This window comes from Emydura macquarii, unplaced genomic scaffold, assembly GCF_026122565.2.
Source record: "Emydura macquarii macquarii isolate MOO-44397 ecotype Brisbane River unplaced genomic scaffold, CSIRO-AGI_Emac_v2 contig_2165, whole genome shotgun sequence".
NCBI lineage: Eukaryota > Metazoa > Chordata > Testudines > Chelidae > Emydura > Emydura macquarii.
The window spans coordinates 24,278-36,964 of record NW_027132302.1 but is presented as its reverse complement, the minus strand read 5'-3'; the positions used below and the strand labels follow the sequence as shown (position 1 = coordinate 36,964).

The 12,687-nt window shown below is 44.9% G+C and overlaps 1 pseudogene; it reads left to right on the top strand.

Moving 5' to 3' along the window:
* The first annotated feature begins 5,635 nt into the window (after nucleotides 1-5,635).
* LOC137160171 (olfactory receptor 6B9-like) lies at nucleotides 5,636-6,607 on the top strand (annotated as a pseudogene).
* Nucleotides 6,608-12,687: the final 6,080 nt, after the last annotated feature.

The window sequence follows — 12,687 nt, the reverse complement described above, 5'->3', positions numbered from 1 at the left end:
GATTTTGGATGAACTATTATTTTTGTTTTTAGTATTTCTGGAAACTGACTCTTCTGATTTCTGTCTATCTATCTATCTATCTATCTCTAATCATTAACAAGTAATGATAATTTTTGCAGTATATGGTGAATACAAACACAATTCAACTTAGGGTGAGCTGATGTCCCGATTTTATGGGAACAGGCCCGATATTTGGAACTTTTTCTTATGTAGGCATCTATCACCCCCACATCCCAGCCCGATTTTTCACACTTGCTATCTGGTCAACCTAATTCAACTGGTGTTAGTCGCTTTACAGCAGAGCGTCCCCCTTTGTCAGTTGTTGGCTCTGTGTGTGTTCTGCCACTGTATATGCTGTCCCAGCTCTGTGCAGACAACCGAGACACCAAACCATGATTGGATTATCCAATAAGACCACAGATCTCTTTCAGCAATGAAGGCATCAGGCCAGGTTTATTGTCAAACAAGTACAGTAAAAAGCATCTTATACGTGCTACAATTACACTTAATACACGTATGACCGACAATGGTACTGACTCAGTAAAAGTCGGGACTTTCCGTTCCTCACTTGGCCAGACCAAGACACTCTCTTTGAAATCTTCCTTTATACACTGATACAAACAAGTTGTGTATTGTCCCTTGACGTGTGTCGTACCATCCTCTGGCGTGGAGAGATACTTTTACCTTGGACCGGATGATTCGGCCAAAACATCTCTATCCATCATATTGTCATTCTGAGGGGTCAGTATGCTCTCATTATCTTTGGGGAATTGAGATGTTCTGGTACCTTTCTGGAATGTGCTTGCATGAGGCTCTGTACCTAGTGCTTTTTTAGGAATATACTTTACTGTAAGTCTTCCACCTTTCACAGCCTGACTTCTGCTATCTTTGCTTTATAACAGCAGGGCTTAAGCATTACTTTATCTTAGGCCTCAGGCCTCGTAGCTGGCCTGTTATACTAGGCCTCATGTCTCAGGACCTCACTTTCTACTACACCTCCCATGTACATCTTCTGTCATCTGGTGGCCATGGCTTGGAATAGCTTCATATTTTTCAACTCCTAAATAACACATCCATCGTGAACTCATTATAATATTGTTAGGAGTAAGATTTTGTCATGGAGGTCATGGAAGCCACCGATGCTGTGTCTTCCAGAGACCTCCAGGACATTATCCTCTTCGGCTTCTACCCCCGGTTCTGGGGCTGCGGGGCCAAAGCTGTCAGGTCTGGGGGCCCTGTGGGCCTTGGAATTCTCCTCTGGTGGGGGGTGGCATCGTTCAGCTGCCACGGGGGCTGGCAGCTCTAAGCTGCTGCTGGCAGGGGCCATGCTGCTGTCAGTCGTGTTAGGGATGCCCCAGCTCCGAGCCACCATGGACAGCAGAGGCCACCCAGCTCCCAGCTGCCACGGGTGACAGAGAGGGGCCCTGCTGCTGTCCTCTGGGGCAGGCAGCCAAAAACCCCAGCTCTGAGCCACCACTCAAGGTCCCCACAGCTCCTACGTCCCCCCAGCTCCCAAGTCTTATATTATTTTTAGTAAAAGTCACACACAGGTCACTGCCTTCCACGAATTTTTGTGTATTACCCGTGACCTGTCTGTGACTTTTACTACAAGTAACCATGACAAAAATCTAAACCTTAAACACTGTATAACCTACCGTCTTCTCATTCTCTCATACTTTCTGGTGTGATTTATAAATTGGAATTTCCCATTCCTCAGCTGCCAGCCTCCAATTCCCACTTTCACTTTTTATTTTATTTTATTTCATTTTATTTTATTTTCTTCTCTGTAAAATTCTTCACAACAAATTGTTCTGTGTATAAGTACGAAATTACAATGCATTTAAACATTCTATTAAAAATATTGATGTTTCTTTCTGTCTTTCAAAATTGATTATCTCAGATGGAATTTCAGTGCCTAAATCTTTTAGGCTCCTTTGAAAATTTCAGGCACCATCTACATTGTTGCCAACTCTGACAATTTTATTGTGATTTTTGCAGTACTTAATTCCTTATGTTGTCAGTTGTTGGCTGCGTGTGTGTTCTCTCTCCTGCTGAACTGGCTCTGGCCAGGAAGCCTGTAGAGGAGACTTCAGTCGTATTGCCAAAGAAGACCAAAGATTCGGTTCAGTGGCAAAGGTGCTTGGTCAGGTTTACTGGATATAATGTACTTAGATTTTCAGAAAACTTCTGACAGAGTCCCTCATCCAAGGCTCTTAAGCAAAGTAAGCTGTCAGGGATAAGACGGAAGGTCTTCTCCTGGTTCAGTAACTGGTTAAAAGATAGGAAACAAAGGATACAAAAAAAAATGGTCAGTTTTCAGAATGTAGGTAAATAGTCATGTCCCTCAGAGGTCTGTACAGGGACCATTGCTGTTCAACATATTCATAAATGATCTGGAAAAAGGGGTAAATGGTGAGGTGGCAAAAGTTGAAGATGATACATAACTATTCAAGATAGTTCTGTCCAATGCTGGCTGTCAAGATTTACAAATGGATCTCACAAAACTGGGTGACTGGGCAACAAAATGGCAGATGAAATTCAATGCTGATAAATGCAAAGTAATGCACATTGCAAAATATAATCCCAACTCTCTATATAAAATAATGGGGTCTAAATTAGCTGTTATCACTCAAGAAAGAGCTCTTGGAGTCATTGTGGATAATTCTCAGAAAAAATCCATTCAATGTGCAGCGGCAGTCAAAAAAGGGAACAGAGTGTTGGGAATCGTTAGGAAAGGGATAGATAATAAAACATAAAATATCATATTGCCTCTTTATAAATCCATGGTACGACCACATTGTTAATGCTGAGTGCAGATCTGGTCATTCCATCTTAAAAAAAGATATATTGGAATAGGTCCAGAAAAGGGCAACAAAAATTATTAGGGGTTTGAAAAAGTTTCTGTATGAGAAGAGATTGATAAGACTGGATCTTTTCAGCTTGGAAAAGAGACAAGTAAGGGGGGATATGATACAGGTCTTTAAAATTATGACTGGTGTGGAGAAAGTAAATAAGGAATTGTTATTTATTCCTCATAACACAACAACTAGTGGTCACTAAATGGAATTAATAGGCAGCAGTTTCAAAACAAACAGAAGGAAATACTTTTTCAGACAACACACAATCAACCTATGCAACTCCTTGCCAGGGGATTTTATGAAGACCAAGACTATAACAGGGTTCAAAAAGGAACTAGATTAGTTCATGTGGGATATGTCCATGAATGGCTATTAGGCGGATAGGCAGGGATTGCTGCTTGCCAGAAGTCGGGAGTCGATGATGGGATGCATCACTTGATGATTCCTGAGTAGTACAAGGGACCTATCAACAATCAAACGTAGGCCCCACCAACTGAATCCTCAGGCCCAGCCCATCTGTCACCTTACGGCCCCTTACTTCCAGTTCAAGATGGACACCCATCCGAAAGTGGGTCGTGTGATCCCTGTGAGAATTGCTCCCACCACCTTCCACCAATAGGAGTGGGTTTCATCCTCAGGAGACCACCCCCGAGAGCGGGATTGACCAGTCAGGAGAAATTCAGAAGCGTGGTGACCTGCCCGGAAGTGGGTCATGTGACCCCTCTGAGAACTCCTCTCAGCGCCCTCCACCAATGGGAATGGGTTTCACTCCTGCAGGACCACCCCTGGAGCAGATTTGACCAAAAAGGGCATGTGGAGGGGTGGAGTGATTTGCCCCAGAAGTGGGTCGTGTGACCCCCTCTGAGAGCTCCTCCCACCACCATCTACCAATCAGAGCAGGTTTTACACACTTAGTCCATCCCAGAAGGGAAATGTGTACCAATCAGAATAGTTGTAGCGTGGAGGTCTAGACCAGAATTCCCGCGCGATCTCTGGGGCTCGATGGTTGGCCAGCCGGCAGCAGCACTCCCGGAAGTCTCAGCACCGAGAGGAAGAGCCAATCTCATTTCAAGAAAGCATGTTTCATAAATCGTGGAAACGATAGGAGAACATGGACTCCTTCACCACTCCCATGAGATCTTCGGAATTTGTTTTTGTTCCAGGGACCTTTGACTGCTTGTGGAGAAAATGCTACATCAGCAACCGTTCTGAGGAGGAGGAGGAGGGAATGGCTGAGGGGGGCCCTTTGGCCTGGATGTTGATGGATACTCTGAAACCCGAGTGATTGTGAGGCAGTTTGACAAGCATGACAGCTCATATTGTCCGTCCCCATGGAGGAAGGCGAGAGAAGAAGATGCTAGAAGGAACTATAAGAAGTGATAGTTGAGCACGGGGGCATGATGGGGTTAGTTACAAACCAAGCGGCGTGGGGGCTTACATCTATTTCCTTTCTGAAAATCTGCTCCATATACACATCACAGTGGAGAGCTGAATCTGCATTTTCAGGGTTATTGGGAGTTCCTCTGTGGGACCAGCGTCTTCTATGTCAGATACTGTTTGAAGTCAGACTCCAAGGGGCTACCGCGATGGCCATCAGGAGCAGACAGGGACCCATTTAGAGAACCTTCTGGAGAATTTTCTAAATCGGAGGCTAGGTGAAAGTCACCACCACCACACAGATCAGATTCCACCTCCCCATTCTCAGAGACACCAGTTCGAGAGACTCCATCAGAGGGCATCTTTTTTTTTGTTTTTCTCCTTATCACCTCTTTAGCCTTTTTGAACATTTTTACAACAACCCTGGCCCGTAACTTTTTAGCAGCCACACTTTAATCCTCAAAATGGCGCCCCCCTTTTGTTTGCACCTCAGCTGTTGTGTATCCTTGAGGATGCCCCTTTTACCTGGGCCCTTTTCCAAGACTAATCATGCCTGCTCAGAGCCACCCTCTGGAAAACTGAAGTATTTTTCAAAGTCACCCGCAAGAGCTTTTTCATATTTGACATACTTTCCAGTCATCCTTTCTTTCAGAACTCCTAAGGATACAGCACCCAGATCTCTGAATGAAGTGTCATATTTCTCCCAAATTGTTTTAGAATACCGAAGAGCTGTGCCGAGTTTATTGAGGTGGGGAATAGTTTGTAATAATTTTCAGATACTTCATAAGGACTAGATACCCCAGCATCACAGGAGCTTTCAGTCCTTGGTTTTTTATTCAGAACCCCTGAAGCGCATGCTCCGGGTTTGTGAATGTGTGTGTTTTCGCTCACAGTTCTGTAAGCACCTAAATGGGAAACAAATATTTAATAACAGGCTCTTCAATACAGCAGAGAAAGGTATAGCATGATCCAATGGCTGGAAATTGAAGCGAGACAAATTCAGACTGTAAATAAAGGACATATTTTTAACAATTAACCATTGGAACAATGTACCAAGTGTTGTGGTGGATTCTCCATCAATGACAATATTTAAATCAAGATTGGATGCTTTTTCTAAAAAAAAAAAAAAAAGTTTGAGGAATTATTTTGGGGCAGTTCGCTAGCCTGTGCTATACAGAAGGTCAGAGTAGAAGATCAGCATGATCCCTTGTGGCCTTAGAATCTTTGAATCTATGACGAGCATAAAACAAGAAGAGAGATAGAGAGAGAGAGATCCTCAATCTGTCCACTTTCATTTAACTTCATTTAAAAGCTTTAAGAGTATTAACATTTACATTATATTTCATCTATGTTATTACTTCATGTTCTTCTTACTCCTCTAATTCTAGACACAGTAAAGGATGGATATCAGAAACTGCACTGCTGTCACCGAATTCATCCTCTTAGGGTTCAACAGCCTACAAAGTTAGCAGGCCTTTCTTTTCTTTACCTTTTTCCTCCTTGCTTATGCCTTGACCATAACAGCCAATATGACGATTATCGCTGTGGTGTGGAAGGACAGCTGCCTTCACTCACCCATGTACTTCTTTCCGAGCAATTTCTCTTTCATGGAGATCTGGTACACCATGTTCACCATGCCCAAGACACTGTCCGGCTTCATGGTTGAGAGAACCACCATCTCTGTGGTGGGCTGCATCGTCCAATTCTACATCTTCTTTTGCTTGGGCACCACTGAGTACATGGTTCTAGGTGTAACGGCGTATGATCGCTATATTGCCATCTGCTACCCACTGCGCAACAGAACTCTGATGAACAAAATAGTCTGCGTGCAACTGGTTGCTGGCTCCTGGGTGAGCGTCTTTGTTGACCACTTGCCCCTCACAATCTCTACCACTCAGTTCATCTTCTGCAGTCCCAATAATATTAATATTTTCTTCTCTGACCTGGTGCTCCTGCTGAACCTCTCATGCACAGACACCTCAGTCAGTGAGATGATAATCTTCACCTTCTCCTGGGTCATCATGCTCTGCTCCTTTCTGCTCACTGTGGTGTCCTACTGCTACATCATCTCCACTGTCTGCAGGAAGCCCTCCACCGCCGGCAGACGCTGGGCCTTCTCCACCTGCACCTCCCACCTCACCGTGGTCACCATCTTCTACAGCACCGTCACCTTCATGTATGTCCAGCCCATGGCTCGCTCTACCTTCCCAGCGGACAAGGTGGTCTCCTTCTTCTACTGTGTAGTCACCCCACTCCTCAACCCCGTCATCTTCAACCTGAGGAACATGGAAGTGAAGGAGGTGCTGTGGTGTGGGCTGTGCACTAGAAGGCTGAATGAGAAGAAGGTTGGACTCATTAATAGGAATAGTTAAGAGAAAAGGAGGGAGGTTCCAGATGGGTTGAATATGAGCCTCTCGTATCGACCAAGGCCAATGGTTTGAATGATGATGGAAGCTATTGTTCAGCAATTGATGTTTGCATTATTGGAATTTGGGGTCTATTCCCAGCTCAATATTGTGGTTAGAGAAAGAAAGAAGTGTGTGTGGGGGGGTCAGAACTCTTGGGTTCTAGCCTCAGCTCTTGGAGAGTAGTGGGGTCTAATAGGGTAGAGCAAGGGCTGGCAGTCAGGACTCCTGGATTGTATCTCTAGCTCTTAAAAAAAGTGTGGTCTATTGGGTTAGAGAGGCTGAGAGATGGGAGTTAGGACCCCTGGGCTGTATTCCCAGCTATAGGAGAGGAGTGTGTCATATTAGCAGAGGCTCAGGTTCAGGATTCCTGGAGTGTATTATTTGCTCTGCTCATCGGTGGCACGTGACTCTTTCATTTGGGGAGGGTTATGTGAGCCTTAGAAGCTCTCTAGAACTGGAGGGGTGGCTGCTGGCTCATGGACCGTGTCCCTGCCCCCCACTCTGCCCTGAGGCCACACACCCCACTCGGTCTCTTCCACTGAGGCCCTGCCCCTGCTCCACCCCTCCCCTGAGGTCCACCCCCCCTGCCCGCCCTTTGATGTGTTGCTCTGGAATCAGCTCACACAGCACATGGCCGATATGTGAGACTCCTCCAGCCAGTGAAGGGCAGAAATACGTTTAAAAGTGATGCCCTCCCACTTTTTTCCTGCCTTAAAGGCAAGCAACCCGGGGGGGAGGAGGGGACAAGGTGGAGAAGAATGAGCGGAGAGAACCTTGAGGGAAGAAGTGGAGTGGGGGTGCGACCTCAGGGAGAAGAGGAGGGGGTGGGGCCAAGGGGGGAATAGGCAGAGCCATGGCAGGACCTCAACCCAGAGATTTTGGGCTAAAACCTCATCAGTATTAAACCAGAGATGTCAGTGGAACTATGCCGAATTGGCATTGGTTAGCTGAGATGGGAATCTCACCCTTACAGCTCTGTGGCACTCATGTTCTCCAGCTGCCGTTAGCCGCATTTGGATCTTTGTGTGTATTGACTATTGGCCAAATCCTGGCCCCTTGGCAGTCAGTGGCTAAATCGCAGTGACCTCAGTAGGATCCAAATTGGGCCTCATTCTCCAGAATCACCACTAGGAGCGATTGGGTAGGGGGTGTCTCAAATGCTTTGGGGCTTGTGACTTTCTTTCAATCCCCTCTGGAGAGACTTCAGGAAGCCTGCAAAGGGCAGAGCCCCCTTGCAAGTAGCAAGGGCCTGGGACCTGTGCTGGAGCCATGCAGAGTAAATAATTGGATGCGGTCAGGTTCTCCCACCACACAGGGGAAGAACTGCAGGGGACTCTGTTACATGCCTGTCTCAGGCTCTAGGCGCATTAAAATCAGTCATTTCAACAGGAACTCAGCCATCCAGACAGCCACAGAAACACTGCCAACCCTTCACTGTTGTGGGAGGCAAATCTTCAGGTTTCTTGGAAAACCCCATCCCAGAACTGACACACCAATAGCCTGAATACATGCCAAAATGTTCACACATGCACACACACGCAATTGACTAGCTCATCACATTAAATAAAAACAAAACCAGACTTTAAGCTGTCACAAGCTAGTCCAGTCCTCTGACTGTACAATCCCCCATCTTCTGCAAGTGCACCCAATGACTGGGTCACACGTGCTTTCCAGCCAACTATGTCTCAGTAGAGTCTTCTGTCTCTTGGGCTCCAGGACACTCTTCCAAGCTCACAGCTATTGTCTGATGCCCTTCATTTGGCTGTAGGAGGTCACCGTCCATCTGCCCTCTCCCTCCAAACAAATTCCTGAGTTCTCCCAACTGCCCCAGTAGCTTACACACATGCCCCCTCAAGCTCCATCTAGGCTGTGGTGACTTTGGTCTTCTAGTTCAATCACTTTGGGGACAATGTGATAGGAAAACGGGGAACACAGGCTGAGCTAAGGGTTTCTTAACCAAAGTAACTTTAATTTTAAAGCCATTGTTTGTTAGACATTATTTGAAAACAAAAAAGTTCTGCGATAGCCCTTCCCTTGGTCTGATCTAACCCCTTCAGGAAGTCTGAGATTCATCAGCATTTCAGTCTGGACAGAATCCTCCTTGACCTCAGCAAGACTTTCTTCTGTGTAGCCATGGTGGCACTTTTTTGGTCCTCTTCACCTTTTATTGGAATGAATAGCCAATTTTCTTTCTTTCTTTCTTTCTTTCTTTCTTTCTTTCTTTCTTTCTTTCTTTCTTTCTTTCTCAGCAATTACATTATTTTTTCTTACTATAGACAGTACTAAACCAAAAGACTCATTTTGCTGCAGATGCAATGTCCCCTGGCATTTTTTAAAATTCTTAATTCACATTGGTTTCTGGCACATCAGAGAGATTGAATAAAAATGAAAGGCCAGATTCCCAGGTAGTGTGAATCAGCATTGTTCCATGGAAGGCAATGAGCCAGAACCCAGTCAGTGTAAATTGTCAGTACTTATTGAAGACAATGGGTCTGAACCCCAACTGAGGTAAATTATCCTATCTCCATTGGAGTCAGTGGGCCAGATTCCAATCTGCTGTAAACCAGCGTTGCTCCATTTGGTCAATGTATCAGATCCCCAGATGGTGTGAATTGACATATATTGTCTGTTGTTGGCTGTGTGTGTGTTCTCCCAGTGTGTAAGCTGTCCTAGCACTGCGCAGGTAACCGAGACACCACTCCACAATCGAATTATTCAATAAGACCACAGATCCTTTCAGCAACAAAGGCACCCGGCCAGGTTTATTGTGGGCAAGCAAGGTCCTAGTATCCCATAGACTCTACAGGATCACTAACACATGTATGCTTGTTATAATGGACCAGCTCAATAAATGGTGCAACTTTCCATTTCCCCCTCGGCCAGACCAAGATGCTTCCTCTGAGACTCTCTTTATACGTTGAGGCAAACAAGTTGCGTATTGCCCCTCTGATGTGTGTAGTTGCCACCCCCTGATGTGGCAAGGCACCACCCTTTGACGTGGTAAGATACCACCCATTACCTTGTACCAGGTGGTTCAGTCAAAACATCTCTATTCATCATATTAAGAAGACATTTCTATCCATTGTGGTGTCATTTGGAGAGGTCGGTGAGCCCTCGTTATCTCCGGGGTATTAGGATCTCCTGGTACCTTTCTGGAATGTGCTTGTGCCTAACACGTCTTTGGGATGTGTGTTTGTTACATCAGCTCTGTCCTTGCCACTTACTGTGAGCCTGCCAGCGTTCACAGCCTGACTTCTGCTAACTTTGCTTTATAACAGACTTTGGCCATTACTTTAGCTCAGGCTTCATATCTGTTATGCTAGGCCTCAGGCCTCATACCTGGCCTGTTATACTAGGCCTCAGGCCTCATACCTGGACTGTTATGCTAGGCCTCATACCTGGCCTGTTGTGCTAGGCCTCCGGCTCTTACTTTCTACTACAACATAGATCCACTGTAGTCAATAGGGCCGCTTTCTCAGCTGGTGTGTGTTGAAATAGGAATGGGGCCTAGCTTTTCTCGGCTCGGATGTGACTAGATTTACACTGGGTGGGGTATGGAATGCCAGATCAGCACATTTTATGGTACTTGCCCACTTACACCAAGATTATTTTTATTGATTTCAATTTTCATAAGTGTGGGAGGTATTTGGGGGTTGGGGTCAGGCAATGGGGGCTTCAGAAAATAATTACTGAATGAGAGTAGAAGCTGAGATTTAAAAGTTAAGGCTTTATAATCATTAAATCCTGAGGTCCCTTCCAATCCTGATCTTCTATAATTCTATGATTCCATGCTCAAATGACTACTGGATATGGTGCTGGAGCAGAAGGATTGTATGCCCACTGATCTCCTCCATATCCATCTATCCTCCATGTCAGGATTGATGGGCTTTGGCTGCCAGGTTCAATTCTCTGCCTGTATTAAAAGATGGTAGTCAATATAAAACAAATTTCATGGGAAGCAGCTTTGCTGCTTACTAATTTTTACTTTCCTTTGAAACAGAAATAAAAAAAGATGCAATGGAATCAATCGGCTTCCAATTACAGTGTTATTAGACAACAGGCAGGTCCCCAACACTTGTTTAAGCTTGGATAGAAATTTTGGGTTGAATTTTGTTTGTTTCTTTGTTTGTGTGGATGGATGGATGGAAATTCGGGATTTTAGCAAAACAACATCTTTTTCTCAGAATGTGTCTGCTTTCGTTCAAAATTTGTGATGTTCTCTTTGAAAACTGAAAATTCAAACATTTTTTTTCATTTTATTCATAAAATTGACACTTTTCAGCTGAAAGTTTTCAGGTGCCTACCCCTGAGTACGTTCTGAATTGGGGGTTTAGATGAAAAGATGAAATTTTCCACCAGAGGATTTTTTTGGAGGGGAGGATTCTGACCATTTCTAGTTGTTGGAGTAAATTGACAGTAAAACCCAGAAAGAGTTCTGATAGCAATTCTTAATCAAGTTCTTAAATTTCCCTTGTATGTTAATCCCCAGATATATTTAAATGAAATAGCAAATTTACTGTACTGGCTTTGTGGATTTTTTTTTAAAAGGAGATGCATTCAGCTGTCCAGTGGTCCACATTCCATGGTCATCTATCTATCTATCTCTCCATCTCTCTCTCTCTCTCTCTCTCTCTCTCTCTCTCTCTCTCTCTCTCTCTCTCTCTCTATCAATAAATAGAAGCCAAAGACACAAGCTTATAAGATCCTTTCACCTCACATTCTGAGAATGAACTAACAGAGCTAGACTCAAACCTGTTGCTCTCTGCAGCGGAACTGTGTTTAATTGGCTTTGGGTATCTTTGGCATTAAGCAACTGATGCTACCGGAAGGTGATTTATCTACTTTTCTTTCCCAAGGGCTTGTGCACAAGCTGCAAAACTCAGAAGCAGAGACCCAGAGGCAAAAGGTCATAGATTTCTTGATTTTAAAGACAATAGAGGCCGTCACAATCGTCTAGTCTGTCACTCATGCATGGCACAAGTCCAGGGACCTTGATTGACTTGATTCCAGCCCAGATTCCGTGTTATCTGTAGTCCAGGATTACAAAGGGATTTAGGCACCTAAAGATGGAGACAGAAGCCTAGTGGGATTTATCACAGCTCCTAAGTGAGCAAGGTGGCTAAGTCCTGTTGTCATTAAATCAGAGTTAGGTGCCTACCCTGCTTAGGGGCTATTGTAAGTTCTACTAGGCGCCTATCAATTTCTTTAGAGGCCTGTGCCCCTTTGTAATTGTGATCTTGTTCCTGTCTTGTCAACTTCCATGGCCTGGGCTTCTCTTGAAGTTCAGCCATATGATGGCTGAGATTTGCACAGGAGCCTAAGGGAGGAAGGCATGGACATCTTGGTGGGTAAGTACCTTCAACTCCCTTGAGAATTCCAGCCTAAGATGACAATAAATAGTGCCAGGCAGCAGGGGCTAAACAGAGGAGGACAAGACGCCTTGAGCTCTTGCGATCTAAGTCCAGCCATGCAATTAAATGACTGCAACACTCGGTGCCTCAGTTTCCCCCACCTGTAACCTGGAGGATAATAACTGAGACTGGAGGAACAATTCAGAAGAAATAATGTCTTTAGACCTGAGCCCTAGTTCAGTTTGGTTTGAGCTCTTAATAAATTTTCTTAGAGCGGGGCAACTCAATGACTTTTTTGCCTCTGTCTTCACAGACAAGGTCAGCTCCCAGACTGCTGCACTGGGCGGCACAGAATGGGAAGGAGGCGAACATCCCGCAGTGCTGAAGGAACAGGTCCAAGGCTATTTAGAAAGATTGGACATACACAAGTCCATGGGTCCAGATGCAATGCATCCGAGGGTGCTGAGAGAGTTGACTGATGTGATTTCAGAGCCATTGACTATTATATTTGAAAACTTGTGGCAATTGGGGGAGGTCCTTGATGACTGGAAAAAGGCAAATATAGTGCCCATCGTCAAGAAAGGGAAGAAAAAGGATCCAGGGAACTACAGAGCGGTCAGCCTCACCTCAATGCCTGGAAAAATCATGGAGCAGGTCCTCAATGAATCCATTTTAAGGCACTTGGAAGAGAGG